This window comes from Pituophis catenifer, unplaced genomic scaffold (genome assembly GCF_029215685.1).
Source record: "Pituophis catenifer annectens isolate HBS135680 unplaced genomic scaffold, rPitCat1.0.hap2 SCAF_1, whole genome shotgun sequence".
Classification (NCBI taxonomy): domain Eukaryota; kingdom Metazoa; phylum Chordata; class Lepidosauria; order Squamata; family Colubridae; genus Pituophis; species Pituophis catenifer.
In genome coordinates this window covers 164,199,835-164,219,312 of record NW_027256881.1, presented here as the reverse complement: position 1 = coordinate 164,219,312, position 19,478 = coordinate 164,199,835, and positions in this window count along the sequence as shown.

The following is a 19,478-nucleotide window of genomic DNA, read 5'->3' as shown; positions in this document are numbered from 1 at the left end:
TAAATACTTGGGGATATATTTGACAGCAAGGTGTAGTACACTTAAAGAAAATAACTATAATAAACTTAAGCAACAGATGGGGGCAGACTTGGTGAAATGGAAAAATTTGCAGCTTTCCTTGATTGGTAGGATATCAACTATTAAGATGAATATTTTGCCTAGAATTTTATATCTGTTCCAGACAATTCCAATTAGATTAGGGAAAGACTTTTTTGAAGATTTGAATAAAATGGTGTTAAAATATATTTGGCAGGGAAAGAAGGCGAGGATAAAATTAAAGTTATTACAAGATGCTAGAACGCGGGGAGGCTTTGGTTTACCTAATTGGGAACTTTATTATCAAGCAACAAGCCTGATGTGGATTAAAGAATGGATAACTTTAAGAAATATTAGATTATTGAATTTAGAAGGACATGATTTGTTGATGGGGTGGCATGCTTTTTTATGGTATCAAGGAACAAAAATACAGGGGTATTTTAGAAGACACTACATATGTGAGGCTCTGTTATTGAATTGGGAGAAGATTAAAAAACAACATTATTTGAAAATTCCAGTCTGGGTATCTACAATTGAAGCATTTTCATATTCAGTAGTATTCAGAAGGGAACAAATCGTTAGATATAGTGAATTAATGAATGAAAAGGGTGAGCTTAAAACAAAGCAAGAATTAGAAGAACAAGGTTTTGAGATGGATTGGTTTTCTTACTGGCAAATATGTTCTAGATATGAAGAAGATTCTAAACAAGGTTTTTATAATGCTATGACTAATTTAGATAAGATTTTAATGGGTTCTGATGATCATGTGATTAAAAAATTATATGGATACTTGTTAGAGGTAAAATTGGAAGAAGAACAAGTTAAAGAGTCAATGATAGCATGGGGGAAAAACTTTGGTCATGGTATTGATTTAGAGAAATGGCAAAAATTGTGGTTGCAGAATTATAAAATGACAAAGTCTACAGCATATAAGGAGAATCTGTATAAGTTGTTTTACACGTGGCACCTACCCCCAACGAAGATAGCCAGAATGTTCAAGAATAAATTGGAGAAATGTTGGAAGTGTCATCAGACTCCAGGATCATATTACCATATGTGGTGGACATGTGTAGAAGCTAAAAGATATTGGACTAAGATACACATGTGGTTGGAAAAAATGACAAAGAAACATATTGACTTTAAACCAGAGATATTTTTATTGGGGATTTTGCCAGAAACATATAACAGAGAAGTGCAATATTTAATTGTGAACATTTTAACAGTGACTAGAATCGTATTTGCTAAAAATTGGAAAGGAGAGAAGTTACCTACTGATGATGAGATTATTAAGAAAATTATGGAATGTGCTGAAATGAGTAAATTGACATTTGAAATTAGAGAATAGGAAGATAAACAATATTATTTGATATGAGATTTGTTTTATCAATGGATAGATAATAAATCATGGAACTGAAGTATGAAATATGGGGTTGATGTAAAGATAAAATATCTGATGTTTTTTTTTCTACAAAAGATATAAGTTTCTGTTATAAATTGGTATTTTAGAAATGGATTTATGCACAAGAGAATATGAACCGTTCGACTCACTGTCTGTAATTGTTTGGAATGATGATGGTTTTATGTTTTGTTTTTGTTTTAAAATAAAAAAAATCTCAAAAAAAAAGAATATAGTGTTTATTTTCAGTGGTAGCAGATGGACTTCTCTTGGCAGATCATCTTGCAATTGGTCATGTAAACACTGCATAATCATAGAAGGGACATGTAGTTTTCTAGCGTGCTTTATGTTTCCACTCTATGAATCAAAGCCCCTCATGTATCTCTTACTTACTTACTATAAGTAAGAAGCACACTCCTGATTATAGTGCTGCTTGGTATTATCCTATAGCTGGAGAGGCATGCACCCTTGACCTCCCATTTTCTACCACTTGACCTAATAAATGTGCTTAGCACAGGATATGATGATGATGACCTAATAAAATTAGGTGGTTCACATTTTTCTGTTAAAGTTGAGTAGTAGTTTGTGCAAAGCACTGTCCAGGGGCAGCAAAATTACCTTTTGGTTTATTTGAATAATTTCTATTTTTATTCATTTTTTCAATTATTTCAGAATGTTAAGGGCATGACTTGTAAGCAAAGACAATGTAGTTAGACAAGTTAGTATACCAAGCTTAGGCAGAAAACTAAGCCATAAAATATTACCACTGCTTGCCTATATAAAATATCTACTAATTCATTCATTATTCTCTGATCACTACTTTTGGAATGGTCAATCTGAAGCAAATGTGGGGTGGGGGAGAGGGAGAAGAAGCACTGAATGCCAATTTTCCTGAAACAATTACAATGGAATCTAACAGCCCTATAAGGTAAACCAGACTAAGAAACCAATGCCACATATATGTAAAACTGCTTTTATTGGAACAGTTAGAATAGCCAACGGCAGATAAAATGGCAGAACCATCTTCTAGGGGAAGGGAAACTCTGATTACAAACCTCCATTGCCTTGTGGCTATATCTACTACTGGAAAAGGCTTCAGGAGTCAACCTTGAGGCAAAATCCGGAGCCGGAGTCCCTGAAGCAGTTCGTGACTGTGTACAGTCATGTTCTGGTAACTCCTGTGATGCAACTGGAACCAATTGTATCAGCTTTGCTGTTCCATTGGACTATTTCAGCAATGTGGAGAGGGGGTATCTGCTGCTTGGGTAACAGTATATCCTCCATATTAATCTACCCAGGCCTCGTGCTCTGGAGAGGACACTCCAGTTTTGTATACAGCATTGAAACAACATGGGAAGTGACAGTTACCGGTTATAAGTCTTTGCTTGATTAGTGATTGCGTGATGCCAGGGGCCACTTTCGTCGGTGGGAGAGGTCATTGTACCTCATTGGGCAGCTACCGCCCGCCTTAAGCTGGGCAGCCTCCAGCCAGTAAGGTACTGCCCCGCCATGGTCTGTTAACCTCACAGAGTGTGTGGGGTTTAGGGTCAAAGCTGATAAGCAGATCGATAACGTTGCACCATGCAACAAACATAAGAAAACTTTAGCCCTAAAGTTGGGCACCTGGAATGTTTGGACAATGACCCTTTCTGATGATTTACAAGAGATAGATGACGTATGTAAGACAGCTGCCACTGACATGGAGTTGAGCAGACTGCAGATGGACATCATTGCCCTTCAAGAGACAAGACTGTTAGACTCGGGATCTGTTAAGAAGAGAAACTTCTCATTCTTCTGGCTGGGAAAACCATCAAACGAGTCTAGGGAATATGGGGTTGGCTTCGCAGTCAGAAACACCCTACTAGGATCCATTATTCCACCTGCTGCAGGAAGTGAAAGAATTCTGTCCTTGCAGCTCCACTCATCAGCTGTCCTTGCAGCTCCACTCATCTAATTAGCGCATATGCACCGACATTATCATCTTTAGTAGATGATAATCATCTTCAAAGTCTACGATGATCTGGCTGCTACTATCAAGAAAATCCCTGAGAAAGAACCACTGTTTATCTTTGGCAATTTTAATGCCAGAGTTGGAGCTGATTATAGTTCTTGGCCCACTTGTTTAGGTCAGTTCGGCATCGGGAAGATGAAAATGGCCAACGCCTGCTGGAGTTTTGCTGCTACTATGGTTTTTGCATTAGCAATACATACTTTAAAACAAAGCCTCAACACAGAGTCCCTTGGAGACATCCAAGATCAAAGCATTGGCACCAGCTTGACTTGATCCTTACCAGGCACTCCAACCTCCCCAATATTACAATCACATGCAGCTATCAGGGTGCTGATTGTGATACAGACCATTCCTTGGTGTGCAGCAGAATAAAACTGCAAACAAAGACATTGCATCACTCGAAGAAGGAAGGAAGACCACAAATTGACATCAACAAGACCCACAATCAGGGCAAAGTGGAGGAATTTGCACAAGCACTCAAAGAAACTCTCCCAGACCCAGCTGAAGTAAATGCATCTGAACGATGGGAATATTTCAAGAATGCTGTTTATAACACCACCTTGTCAGTATTTGGTAAAGAGATCAGAAAGACAGCAGATTGGTTTGAAACCCATTTGGAGGAATTGACGCTAGCCATCGAGGAAAAAAGGAGAGCTCTAATTGCATATAAAGCCTGTTCCAGTGAGCGCAACCTACAGGTTCTGCAAGCTGCTCGTAGCAAAGTCCAACAGACCGCCAGGAGATGTGCTAACAATTATTGGCTGCAGCTTTGCTCTCGGATCCAGATAGCAGCTGACACAGGCAACATCAAGGGGATGTATGATGGCATCAAGCAGGCCTTAGGTCCAACACAAAAGAAATCCGGCCCTCTGAAGTCTGCTACAGGTGAGGTTATCCAGGACCAAGCACAACAGATGGCATGCTGGGTGTAGCACTACTCTGAGTTGTATTCCAGAGAAAATGTGATAACTGAAGAAGCATTAAATAACACTGAGTGCCTGCCTGTCTTGGAGGAGCTTGACAGCGAACCAACTTTAGAAGAACTAAATGCGGCCCTGGATTCCCTTGCCTCTGGCAAGGCACTCAGGAAAGATAACATCCCTGCCGAAGTTCTGAAGGGCTGCAAAGAGAACATCCCCACTGAACTGCATGAAATCTTCTGTCTTTGTTGGAGGGAAGGTGGAGTACCACAGGACATGAAGGATGCAAATATTGTCACACTGTACAAGAACAAGGTGACGGGGTGACTGTAACAACTACCGTGGCATCTCTCTTCTTAGTGTTGTAGGGAAGCTGCTTGCCCATGTTGTAGTGAAGAGGCTCCAGGTGCTTGCAGAGAGAGTCTATCCAGAATCACAGTGTGGATTTCGAGCCAACAGGTCCACTACTGATATGGTATTTTCCCTTAGACAGTTGTAGGAGAAATGCGGGAAACAAAGACAGCCACTTTTCATAGCCTTCATAGATCTTATGAAGGTTTTTGACTTGGTTAACAGGGACGGCCTTTATAAAATTCTTCCCAAGATTGGATGTCCACCTCAGCTCCTCAACATCATCAGGTCCTTTCATGAGGAAATGAAGGACACTTAACATCAGATTCCTTTGATATTCGAAGTGGAGTGAAGCAGGGCTGTGTCCTCGTGCCAACTTTATTCGGGATCTTTTTTGCTGTCATGCTGAAACATGCTTTTGGAACTGCAACAGAGGGTATTTACCTCCAGACCAGATCAGACAGAAAACTCTTTAATCTCTCTAGTTTGAGAGCAAAGTCTAAAGTCCAGCTGAAATGCTTACAGGATTTCCTCTTTGCTGACAATGCTGCCACCACTGCTCACTCTGCTGAAGACTTTCAACAACTTATGGACAGTTTTAGCAAGCCTGCCAAGACTTTGGACTAACAATCAGCCTGAAAAAAACACAAGTCATGGGTCAGGACGTGGATTCACCTCCCTGTATTACAATCTCTGCACAAGAACTGGAGGTCATCCATGACTTTGTGTACCTCAGCTCAACTATCTCTGACACTCTCTCTTTAGATACTGAGCTGAATAAACATATTGGTAAAGTGGCCACCACATTTTCCAGACTTACAAAGAGAGTATGGCTTAATAAGAAGCTGACGGAACATACAAAGATCCAGGTCTATAGAACCTGCATCCCGAGCACACTCTTGTACTGCAGTGAGTCTTGGATCCTTTACACATGGCAGGAGAGAAAGTTGAACACCTTTCATATGCGCTGTCTCCGAAGTATTCTTGGCATCACCTGGCAGGACAAAGTTCCAAATAGCACAGTCTTGGAACGTGCTGGAATTTCTAGCATGTATACACTATTGAAACAGTGATGTCTACGCTGGCTGGGGCATGTCGTGAGAATGGCTGATGGTCAGATTCCGAAAGATCTCCTGTATGGAGAATTAGTGCAGGGAAAGCGCCTCAGAGGGAGACCACAGCTGCAATTATAAGGATATCTGCAAGAGGGACCTAAAGGCCCTAGGAATGGACATTAACAACTGGGAAACCTTGACCTGCGATTGTTCAGCTTGGAGGCTAAAGACGCAGCATGGCCTTCTCCAATTTGAAGAGACACTTGTTTGGCAGGCTGAGGCAAAAAGGCAGTCCCGGAACCAGCAAAATCTGGGGGCTGGGCAGGGGACAGAATGTATCTGCCCTCAGTGTGGAAGGGATTGCCACTCTCGAATTGGCCTTTTTAGTCACACTAGATGCTGTTTTAGGACCTCTTTCCAGAGGACGATACCATAGTCTCTTGAGACTGAAGGATGCCAATGAATAGAACAGCCAAAACTTGCAAGTTTGAATGTGCTTCCCTCCTCCCTCACTTTATCTTCTTCTGAATTAGGGGTGAGTCTGTCTAAGGCATTTTCATAAATTGGTTTCTTGGAATGGTTTCAAGCCCTGCTTATCTGACCATTTCCTTGGTCATAGATTTTCTCAATCTTTTCTGCTCTTAAGACACATTCTCCTTTTTTTTTCCAATGGTAATCTTTATATTCTGAAATTATGCATAAACTTGCTAAGATTTCTAATTGATTTTTTTTTACTTGTACACATCATGTTCTTTGGACAGAACTAGACATTCTGCACATGTCCAGAAACACAGGGTTTGTTAAGTACCTCAGAAGATAGCTTTATTGTGACTTCTTACCTATTTCCTGATGTTGATCCCTTTTAGCAGATAACCTTACCTTCTCTCTGCATTTAGGATAACACTAGCCTCTAGCCAGTTCCATGGATCACTTATCCCTCCCTCTTGTTTTGCCATAAGCAAACTATAGAGCTTGATGTGCCATCTTTGGGATATCCTGTTGATTACACAGTTTTGCTTCCATACATTTTGGAGTGGGGAGGGAAAACCACATGATTATTTGAATCTACACTTGCAATTTTTTAGTTTGTACATCACAAATATGACAAGTATTTGTGCTATCTGATTGTCATCAGATAATCGCTCGGCCACTCTGTTTAGGGTGACCCGCTCCCTGCTCCACCAGGAAGTGCGGGAGGACCCCTTGGAGGGTAGAGCCGAGGATTTTGTTCAATATCTGCATGACACAATCACTCAGATTCGGGAAGATCTGGACTCCGACTGGGTAGTTCCAGGGGGGTTGATTGAGGCAGGTCTTGAGAATGTTATCTGGGATGAATTTGATCCTGTGACCCCTGATGACGTGGACAGGATTCTGGGTGGACTGAATGTGACCACATGTTTATTGGACCCGTGCCCCTCCTGGTTAGTGTTGACTTCCTGGGAGGTGACGCAAGGCTGGCTCCAGGGGATTATAATGCTTCGTTGAGTGACGGTGACTTCCCCGCCACCTTGAAAGAGGCGGTGGTGAGGCCTCTCCTCAAGAAGCCTTCCCTGGACCAGGCAGTGTTGACTAATTATCATCCGGTCTCCAACCTTCGCTTTGTTGCAAAGGTTGTCGAGAGTGTGGTTGCGCGACAGCTCCCCCAGTACCTGGATGAAACGATGTATCTGGATCCATTCCAGTCGGGCTTCAGGCCTGGGTACAGCACAGAAACGGCATTGGTCACGTTGGTTGATGATCTCTGGAGGGCTTGGGACAGGGGTTGCTCCTCTGTCCTGGTCCTATTAGACCTCTCAGCGGCTTTTGATACCATCAACCATGGTATCATGCTGCACCGGTTGGAAGAGTTAGGGGTGGGGGGGGCACTGTATTACGGTGGTTCTCCTCCTTTCTCTCCGACCGGTTGCAGTCTGTGTTGGCAGGGGGGCAGAGGTCGACCCCGAGGCCCATCATATGTGGGGTGCCACAAGGGTCGGTCCTCTCGCCCCTTTTGTTCAACATTTATGTAAAGCCGCTGGGCGAGATCATCCGTGGTTTCGGGGTGAAGTACCATCAGTACGCTGATGACACCAAGCTGTACATCTTCACCCCGGACCACTCCAACGATGCCCATGAAGTGATGTCCCGGTGTCTGGAGGCCGTGCGGATCTGGATGGGGAGGAACAGGCTCAGGCTCAACCCATCCAAGACCGAGTGGCTGTGGTTTCCAACGTCCCGATATAGTCAGTTGACGCCATCGCTGACTATTGGGGGCAAATCACTGGCCCCCACGGAGGGGGTTCGCAACTTGGGTGTCCTCCTGGATTCATGGCTGTCTTTAGAAGAGCACTTGATGGCCGTGACCGGGAGGATTTTTCATCAGGTTCGCCTGATTCGCCAGTTGCATCCTTTTCTGGATCGGGACTCCCTACACACAGTCACTCATGCCTTTGTCACTTCCCGCCTGGACTACTGCAATGCTCTCTACATGGGGCTCCCCTTGAGGAGCACCCAGAGGCTCCAACTGGCGCAGAGTGCAGCCGCGCGGGTGATTATGGGAGCAACACGGCACTCCCGTGTGACACCTCTCCTGTGCGAGCTGCACTGGCTCCCGGTGGTCTTCCGGGTGCGCTTCAAGGTTCTGGTTACCACCTTTAGAGTGCTCCATGGCTTAGGACCTGGTTATTTACGGGACCGCCTACTACCACAAGCAATCTCCCACCGGCCGGTACGCTCTCATAGAGAGGGGCTCCTCCGGGTGCCGTCAGCTAAACAATGTCGACTGGCGGCCCCCAGGGGGAGGGCCTTCTCTGTGGGGGCACCCACTATCTGGAACGAGCTCCCCCCAGAGATACGGAGGATCCCGGATCTACGCACTTTCCGCCATGCTCTTAAGATTCTCCTATTCCAGCAAGCCGGCCTGGCCTAATTTTCTCCCCTGTTTTAAAATTCTTTTACATCGAAATTTTAATTTGTTTTAAATTTTGGGATTTTTAATTGTCTTGGGCTAAATTATTTAATCTGGTTTTAATTATATCTTTTAACTTTTGTATTTATGTATTTTATTTTGTGCCTGTTCACTGCCCTGAGTCCTTCGGGAGTAGGGCGGTATATAAATCTAATAAAAGACAAAGACAAAGACAAAGTAAGGTAAGACAGCAAACAAGTGCCACATGAAAACCATATATAAACAATAGAAAATAGTATGAATAAAAAAACAAGATTAATTTTTGATAATGACAGCCATTCCTTAACAGAAGTGGAATTGACCATACCATATCATAATGGCTGTTATATGAGTCAGAAGGAATTTTAAATTATATCGAGGAATAAAATCCTAATTAAATAACCTCAAAAACCATTTACAAGACATGTTGACTTCCATTTCTTGCTTGTGCAGGGACTGCTGAAAGAAAACCACTTCCCATGATTGTCCACATTTTTTGTTTGGGATTTAATTGCCACATATCATTGAAAGCAATATAATACAATATGTGTTATTTCTTGGATATTGGGTGTCCTTCTCCTCTTGACAGAAGATTGACTGAGATGAAAACCTCCAACATCGTTCAACATGGCAGGCAATGTAAGTCAAATGCAGTTGCTAACATCCCTCGTCTCTTTCTGGTTACACTTCTGAAGTTGCTGATCCATGAACATTTGCCATAATCATTTGTTAATCTTATTTCTCCCAGGGTTTATTTCTTCTGCTCATTTCCCCATTTTGTTATGTTTTAATGCTATTGGGCTATCACCACATGATTGCCTCTTGGCAACTTTTCTTTCCCCATAGTTTTCTCAAGTTCCATCTTGTAATTTTCCAATCTCTTATACTGAACAGTTCCCACAGACAAAACAAGATTATTTACCTTGTATAGTCAGTGAAAATCCCTAAAATAAAGAATACAAATTGGGGAATTGGTGGACACTGCACTGTAGATAAAGTGCACAGGAAAATAACCAGAAAATGTTAAGGAGTGAAAATCCACCCTACTTCCATTTTTCAAAGAAATCTATTTTTTTCTATTTGCACATTTTAGAGGAAGGGATGCTTTATATTTCCTGTGCAGACATGTAATGTTAATGAAAGCAAAACTCATTACGAAGGTGCCCTGTTGATGTACAGGGTGGGACTGGAACACTTTAAGAATCCAGTGGAGCTTGGGACACAAATCAAAGTCTGTGTCCTGGAGTCTCCTGAGCATTTGAACTATTAGAATACTTTAAGAAACTCATGTGAGTTTGGGACATGTGTGCCTTCTTCTTGGCCAAACCTAACAAGTAAAAGTCTGTGTCCTGCCCTCTCCTGAGTATGGAGCATTTGAAGAACAAAAGATGCAAGTCTTGCCAGAGAAAGAGGCCCTGACTGAGATCTACCCTTTAACTGATTGGTGGCTATTACTTCTGTGCAAGAGGCATAAGAACCAAATTCTTTTGATTCTGAATCTTTGAAATACAAAATGGCAGAGCTTGAATATAGAGACTATTTACAGTAATCTTTGAATCAGGAGCTAAAATTTCAGCTTGGTATGGATGTTTATTCTTGAAACTAAGTAGAAGCACTATTATAGTGTATATAAATATAGCAACTTTTTAGCACATTTCACTGAATTACTTATTTCAACTTCAGACTAAAGCAAACATTCGCTGTATTCTTTTATCTCATTGTTACCCATTAGATGAATTCTCCCATAATGATTTTCACTGAGAAGGAAATAGATTATGACTAAATAAGTCTGTTTTTCTTTCAACCACATTTTGTGTAAAACTAAATGATTCTGTAAAATCCTGTTAAAAAAAAAACCTTCTCAACTTTTACTCAGGCTAAATATGCTAACGTCATCTAAATGTGACAGTTAGCCTAAGCGTCATTAGGCTGATTCAAAAGAATGACAACTCTTTAAACAACGACATTTTAAAGCTAAATTCTCACACTGTGCCTTATGCACATGGACTACTCCATGGAGGAGAATATGGTATGTACTTTCAACTACAGTACATCTATTGCAAAGCAATATTTTCTCTTATGAAATTATTTTGTTTTGGATGTCTATTGGTTAGAACAGCTGTTTTGAGTCTTTTCCATTTTTTTACTTGTAAGACCCTAGCCTTAAAACAGTGGCTGTGGAACTACGGGGCATAGAAGCTTTTAGGATGCAATTTTTAAAAGAAAAGAAAAAGACCCGACAGAAAATTGATGTTTTCAGAACAAATCTGAAAAATAAACATTGAACATTGGTTCAAAAATGGAGCAAAGTTTTAAATTTGAATTGGACTGTCAAAGGAAAAAAGAAAAAAGAATTATTATTTTTAAAACACAGAAGAAGGAGAGAATAAAGCAGGAACATTAAATAATTGAAATAAAATGGCTACTTGTGTGACTAATGGAAATTGTGCATTGTAGAGAGACACTTTCTGGTTCAAAAAGAAACATTGTAATTTGCTCTTTGTTTGGGAACATTGTGAATATTACAGATAACAACCGTGGGACTTTGGCAGCGGAGGTATTTTTTCTTTGTCCACAGGCGGCTCGACTTTGGTGAAAAGAAAGGGAAAATATAACGGAACTCCTATAATTGATATCAATTGGCGCAGGAACAAAAGAAGTCAAATGGCGCAGGAACAAAAGAAGAAAATTGATGTAATTTGCTTGAAATAGAAGTAAGAAAAAGAACTAAATTGATATATGGAGAATTAAAATTGGGAACTTTGAAATTGAAATGACATATATGTTAATAGACAAGGAAACAAGGAACAAGATACACATGGCTGGGAAAAAAGAAGAGAATAATGTGATTAAAAATGAAAAAGCAATGTATAGACGAAAAGTAATAATAAAAAGGAGGTTTTTATAGATGAATAAGAATGAATATGAATATAAGAAGAATTTGTTATAGATAAATAAAAAAATTGAAATAAAGAGGGAAGTTAGAATATAAGAGGAACAGAATATGTTAACAGAAATTTATTAACTTATATAAGGATATGTTTGGCATAAGAACTAAGTCTCAATGTTAAACTGTTACAAAGATGATAATGATAATGTGTCTGAATATGAATAAATAATGTATAGATGGATGGAGGGAAAAAAGTGATTATGCTGGGACAAGTAGTAAATTAAGGTGATGATGCTTAAAGAAACTTATGCTGAGATTAAAAATGATTATACTGGTTTAACAGTAAAATTTAGATGATTATGCTGGGATTGACAGCAAAAATAAAAATGATTATACTGGGTTTAACAGTAAAATTTAGATGATTATGCTGGGATTGACAGCAAAAACAAAAATGATTATACTGGGTTTAACAGTAAAATAAGGATGATTTTGCTGGGAATAACAGTAAAAATAAATGACTATGCTGGGTTCATCAGTAAAAATAAAAATGACTATGTTGGGATTAAAAGTAAAAAATGAGGATTAAGATTAAGATGATGTGCTGTTATAAACAACTAAAGATGATTATGTTGTGATTATTAGTAAAATTAAGATGATTATGTTAGAAAAATAGCAATGAAGATGATTTGCTGTGAGTGATAGTTAAGATATTGTTTATGATAATAGTAATGATTTATATTTTTAAGATACATTCATCTAAACAAAAAGAAAAGATAATGAAATGATATTGAGTTAGGATTTAAAGATTTAAGTAATGAGCTTTTGGATAACAGTATTATAAAATAGATAGAATTTAGAGAAACAATTGTGTTAAACATTAAATTGTGTTATTTGGAAATTAAGATTTGAGGTGAAATAATAGAAATTGTTTTGAGTGAGTTATTGTGAGCTATTTTTCTGTTTTATTTATTTTTTATTATTTTTATAAGATGATGATTAGTGGAGATGAGTTGTTGTTAAAGATGAATTTGTGATTGTACCAATTTATGACTGGATCAATGCTTCATTCTAAAAATATGTATTTTATGTTTATGTTTTAAAAAATAATAATAAAAAAATCTTTTTACAAAAAAAAAAAAAAAAGAACACTGCTCTGCTTGGTGTGAATGATTCCAACCAGGCTTAGGATCAACTTATTTTACCTAGCTGGAATGGAATCAGGGGTGCTATTCAGCAGGTTCTGACAGGTTCTGGAGAACCGGTAGTGGAAATTTTGAGTAGTTCAGAGAACCAGCAAATACCACCTCTGGCTGGCCCCAGAGTGGGGTGAAAATGGAGACTTTGCAATATCCTTCCCCCAGGAGTAAATGGGGATTTTGCAGTATCCTTCCCCTGGAGTGGGGTGGGAATGAAGATTTTACAGTATCTTTCCCCTGCCATGCCCACCAAGCCATGCCCACAGAACCGGTAGTAAAAAACATTTGAATTCCACCACTGAATGGAACCAACTGCTCCATTTTAGCATTTTAATTATGAGAATTTTATCATTTTAAGTATGAAAATGCATTTCATATCAATGAAATAATCCAGGCTTCTTAATTATGAAATATTAAATAATCTCCAAAATCAACATCCCAAGCAGAACTCTTGTACATTTTGAAACATTTATTGAAAAAAAATATTTGTCCTGTCATTTTTACTAGGATACAATCTTGGCAATCTGGCATTGTCTAGCTGAGTATGTTCTAGGCCCTGTTCCATAAACTCTTTCCAAAAACATATGCTGCCTCTCTGACACAGAAAGTGGTATGCATAATGGTCTCCCTCAGCTCTCATGTCTTTGTATTTTCAGGTCCTGTCATTCTGAGGAAAGACAAAGACATCTGGGTATTTCTAGCTCAGTTTCAATAAAAATAAATACAGATAACTCAGAATAACAGAGTTGGAATGGACGTTGGAGGTCTAATCCAACTCCCTGCTTAAGCAGTATACTATTTCTGAAAATACAGTAGCTATCCAATTTCTTCTTAAAAGCTCCAGTTGTGGAGAGCACAACTGGAGTACAAGGTAAACTATTCCTCTGGTTAATTGTTCTCACCATTAGAAAAGTTCTCCTTAGTTCTAAGTTGCTTCTCTCCTTGATTACTTTCCCTCCATTGTTTCTTGTCTTGCCTTCTAGTGCTTTGGAAAATAGTTCTTCTTTGTGGCAGACCCACAAATATTGGAACTCACTAGATTAAACCATTACTCATCAAACTCATCAAATTTGCAGATGACACTAAACTGGCAGGAATAGCCAATACCCCTGTAGAAAAGCTCAAAATCTGTCAGCTCAAGATCTTGACAGACTTGAACAATGGGCCCTATCCAACAAAATGAATTTTAATGTGGAGAAAAGCAAAGTTTTACATTTAGGCAAGAAAAATCAAAGTGTAAGTACAGATTAGGTGAGACCTGGCTCAAAAACAGTAACTATGAGAGGGATCTTGGAGACCTAGTCAATGATCACTTGAATATGAGCCAGCAGTATGCAGCAGCAGCCAAAAAAGTTGATATAATCCTGGGTTATATAAACAGAGGCATAGTATCAAGATCATGTGAAGTATTAGTACCACTTTATAAAACGCTAGTAAGACAACACCTGGAATACTGCAACCAGTTTTGGTCACCATATTACAAAAAATATGTTGAGACCTTGGAAAAAGTGCAGAGAAGAGCAACTAAGATGATCAAAGGCTTGGAGACTAAAACATATGAAGAATGGTTGCAGGATTTGGGTTTGGCTAGTCTAAAGAAAAAAATAGTTAGGGGTGTCATGATAGCAGCATGCCAGTATTTGAGGGGCTGCCACAAAAAAAGAGGGGTCAAATTTTTCTACAAAGCACCAGAAGGCAGGACAAGAAACAATGGTTGGAAACTAAGCAAAGAGAAGCGACCTGGAATTAAGGGGAAACTTCCTATGGTAACAGTGAGGATAATTAACCAGTGGAACAGCTTGCCTTCAGAAATCGTGGGCACTCCATCACTGGAGGTTTTTAAGAAGAGAATAGACAGTGCCTTATATGAAATAGTATAGGTTCTCCTGCTTGAGCAGGGGGCTGGACTAGAAGACCTCCAAGGTCCATTGTGGCCTTAACATACGTGCAATCTTGCTGTTATCATAGCTAGTCTCATACTGCACAGCTGAAACCATAGTAGCTCTTATAGTTATTCCTCAACCCCCTTGATTCTTAGAAGAGATCTCCCTAGAAGGAATAGTTATTTGCTGAGTAATTACACAGTAATTATGACTCCTTTCTTCTCCTACATATGGAGATCAATCTGAAAACAATAACAAGAGATTACAAAAAGCTAAGGAAGAAAGTTAAAGAATTAGGAGAACAAGTGATGTTTTCATTTATACTTCCAACAAAAGGCCAACATCCAATGAGGGACCAAAGGATTTTAGAAATGAACCACTGGCTTAAAAACTGGTGTTGTCAACAGAATTTCCTAGACCATGGTTTGCATTACCTAGATGAAGGACTACTGGCAAGGGATGGATTGTACCTCACAAGAACTGGAAATAATATATTCAGAAAATGATTGACTATATTATCAAAAGGACTTTAAACTAAATTTGAGGGGGGCAATCTTCATGACTTTTAGAACCTGATTCCAAGGAAAAACCACTGGGTAACCAATCTCATAAGGAGGAAGGGAGTAAAGAGAAAGAAGAAGAAGAAGAAAAGAAAAACATAATAAAATAGAGAGCCATGAAAAGGATGGAAATCCCAGTTATAAAGTAGGAGATATAACAAACATACCCAAGACCAATTAAGGATTCAAATGCCTATACACTAACACTCAAAGTTTAGGGGACAAACAGGGTGAACTTGAAGTATTAGTACATGAAGGCAGATCAGGGGTGAAATGCTCCCGGTTCGGACCGAATCGTCCGATCCAGTAGCGATGATGGCGGCTGGTTTGGAGAATCGTTAGCAAAAATCCCCATGCCCAGCTGAGCCGCACAATCATCAGAGGCTTTTTTTTTTACTTTTAAAAGCATTTTTTCTTCGGCCAAAGAGGTTGTTAAAAAATGCTTTTAAAAGATTGACAATCTCAACTGAGTTGCCTGATCATCAGAGCCTTCAGTAGAAAAAATGCTTTTAAAAGGCTCTGACGATCGCAGCTGAGTTGCCTGATCGTCAGAGCCTTCAGTAGAAAAAATGCTTTTAAAAGGCTCTGACGATCGCAGCTGAGTTGCCTGATCATCAGGCTCAACCCATCCAAGACCGAGTGTCTGACGTCCCGATATAGTCAGTTGGCGCCATCACTGGCTATTGGGGGCGAATCATTGGCCCCCACGGAGAGGGTTCGCAACTTGGGCGTCCTCCTGGATTCACGGCTGTCTTTAGAAGAGCACTTGACGGCCGTGACTGGGAGGATTTTTCATCAGGTTCGCCTGATTCACCAGTTGCGTCCTTTTCTGGATCGGGACTCCTTACGCATGGTCACTCATGCCCTTGTCACTTCCCGCCTGGACTATTGTAATGCTTTCTACATGGGGCTCCTGTTGAGGAGCACCCGGAGGCTCCAACTGGCACAGAGTGCGGCCGTGAGGATGGTAATGGGAGCGACATGGTGTTCCCATGTAACACCTCTTCTGCGTGAGCTGCACTGGCTCCCGGTGGTCTTCCGGGTGCGCTTCAAGGTTCTGGTTAACACTTTTAGAGTGCTCTATGGCTTAGGACCTGGTTACTTACGGGACCGCCTACTACCACCAATAGCCTCCCACCGGCCAGTACGGTCTCATAGAGAGGGGCTCCTCTGGGTGCTGTCGGCCAAACAATGTCAACTGGTGGCCCCCAGGGGGAGAGCCTTCTTTGTGGGGGCACCTACTATCTGGAATGAGCTCCCTCTGGAGATACAGAGGATCCCGGATCTGTACACCTTCCGCCGCGCTCTCAAGACCTTTTTATTCCACCAGGTGGGCCTGGCCTAATCTTTTTCCCCTTTTTCTTTTTTAATACGTAAATTTTAATATGTTTTTAAATGATTGGGGTGTTTTAAATCTGTCTGGGCCAAATTTGTTTAATTCGGTTTTATTCTGTTTTTTAAATTTTGTATTTATGTATTTTATTGTTTGCCCTGAATCCTTCGGGAGTAGGGTGGTATATAAATCAAATAAAGTCTAAAAGACAAAGACTTGGTACTACAGTGGTTTAAAGCACCCTGTTATTAACACAGCTGCCTGCAATTTACTGCTGGTTCGAATCTCTCCAAGGCTCAAGGTTGACTCAGCCTTCCATCCTTTCTAAGGTAGGTTAAATGAGGACCCAGATTGTGGGGGCAATAAGCTGACTTTGTATAAATATACAAAAGTATGAAGGCTATTGCTTAACGCACTGTAAGCCGCCCTGAGTCTCCGGAGAAGGGCGGCATATAAATCAAATTAAAAAAAAAAAAAAAAAGACTAAAGAGGCTTTTTTTTCTTTTAAAAGCAAAAAAAATGCTTTTAAAAGAAAACAAAAGCCTCTGATGATCAGGCAACTCAGTTGGGATTGTCAAAGCCTTTTAAAAGCATTTTTTTAACAACCTCTTCGGCCGAAGAGGTTGTAGAAAAAATGCTTTGAAAAAGTAAAAAAAAAAAATTGGCCATGCCCACCCAGTCACATTACCACTCCCCACCTCCCCACCAAGCCATGCCCACAGAACCGGTAGTAACAAATTTTACATTTCACCACTGAGGCAGTGTGATATAGTTTCCATTACTAAAACTTGGTGGGGTGAAACTCATGACTGAAATGTACTGATGGAAGGATACAAACTATTCAAAAGAAACAGACTTAACAAAAGAGAGGTGGAGTTGCATTTATGGGAAATGGAAATATAGCCTATTGATCTATTAGAATCAATAAGGCCTAAGTGGAAAAAGCAGAGCCTAAAAAGCTACATGAACCAAAGTTTTAGATAGAAAGATTTCAAAGTGTATCAGAACTATTTGTAATCCTGTTGAGCCATTGCTATGAAATGTGATTTTGCAAAGTACATAGTTTTGAAATATATTTGGACATAGAAGGACGAAACCACGAGAAATAAGGAACTGAAAGTAGCTGATGGATAGAGGTTTGAGATGTACACGGGTATATGTGGAAACTGTCTGTCAGTAAGAAAGAACAAGGAAGTAAGTTGTGAAATGTGTGCAGAAAAGTATAAAAAAGAATGACTTGGGATGAGTTCAGTCCCACTGGCCATAGCTATTCCTTGCTGGACTCAGCTATGTCAGTGGACCTCATTGCAATGGGTTATTGATATAAGTTCTGTTATGATGGCTGTTCATGTTCCAAATTGCTCATGAAATAAACCTCTGAATCTTAAAGTAAGAATTGTTTTTTGTGCTACTGTCTCTTGTTTCTTTATTGGGATATTTTTATGACAGTTTTTGGTGCCGTGACTCAGATGAGATGGTGGCTGGAAGAGACCTGCTGTCCAGCTGGGACTTCTGACCATTCTTTAGCTTGATTCTTCAGGTAACCAGCCCGCTCTCATCGAACACCCAAAATCTACTTTGGATCAGAGGTAAGCCACCTAGTCATCCTCTGGACTACAATTAGTTAAATAGGGTGTGTGAGTTAGATAGAGAGAATGGGACCTGTCCCAGAATTCGGTCACAAGGGAAGAGCCACAACCAGACTTGCTTGGTGGACAGGCCCGTGTCTTTCCCAACATATTTCACTGGCAAAACAGTTGGGGCTGGTTCTGTGGCTGTGACCAGGCGGAATATGGTCTCCCCTGGGAGCTGATCACTTCCTTGTATTGGCTGAGGATCATGCCCTTGGTCAGGGTCGTGCCCTTGTGTATTATGTGGTCTCATTTTGGCAATAGTGCTTGCTTTCGCCATTAACGACAAGAAAAGAAGTTTTGTAAGAAAAGGGGAAAAAGAAGAAGAGAGTTTTCAACCAGCTGGTTATGTTGGTGGTTGATGAAGATGTTGTTTTTATGCTGTTATTTTTGACTAGTTGGATGTGCTGGTTTTTGTGATTACAGTTGTATTATTGATTATTGTTGTTGATTTCATTGTTGTGATTGTCATCCTGTATGTGATGGATGCAACACTGGATGGGACGTAGTGGTAGTAGATTTCCAGTAGATATCTATGTTTTGACTGCACATGTTGGTGTGACTATTGTTATTGTTGTCATTGCACCCACCACCACCTTCTGCTTCAATGCTTTCAATTTTTGTTCTGTTCTAGTCCTGTTTAGTTCTAGTCCTGTTACTTGTGGACATCATCTTCCCCATAGATAAGGACAGCTTGTTTGCTGGGGTGGCGTGTCTTTTATTATTGTTGTTTGACAGGGAATGTGCCTTTTCCATACATAAGAACTGTCTTGTTGTTGTTGACAGGGCTCAACAACAGGGCTCATGCCTATTACCTCTTGGTGGTCATTCTCCAGTACATAATGGGAGCACACTGTTAGGAAGGTGCCTGCTTTTATTGGTGCTCATGACTGCCTGGGAAAAGGAAAGGGGGGAGGGGAAGTAATGAAAGTAATAAAGTTCCCCTTCCACAATTTTAATTGTTTGAGTGATTGAGATGTACTGAAAGGATGAAGGGACTGGTTTGTAGCATGCATGACTGGTTGTGGGATGTTAATGTAACCACAAGCATCTGAATCTGATCACTTTTCTGTAGATAAGGAAGGTCTTTTCTGCTGGCCTGTGATCCAGAATTACATTCATTATCCATATAGTTAATGTATGTTTCCTTTCTCCCATCTCCTTCCTCTGCTCATTTACTGTTGGATGTTCTTGCTTTGTGATGGGGGGCTCCCGGTCCAGGATGGTTATGTCTATGATTTGGTAAAGACATCCTAGACGCCATCATGCAAACTTTTGCCTAACTTG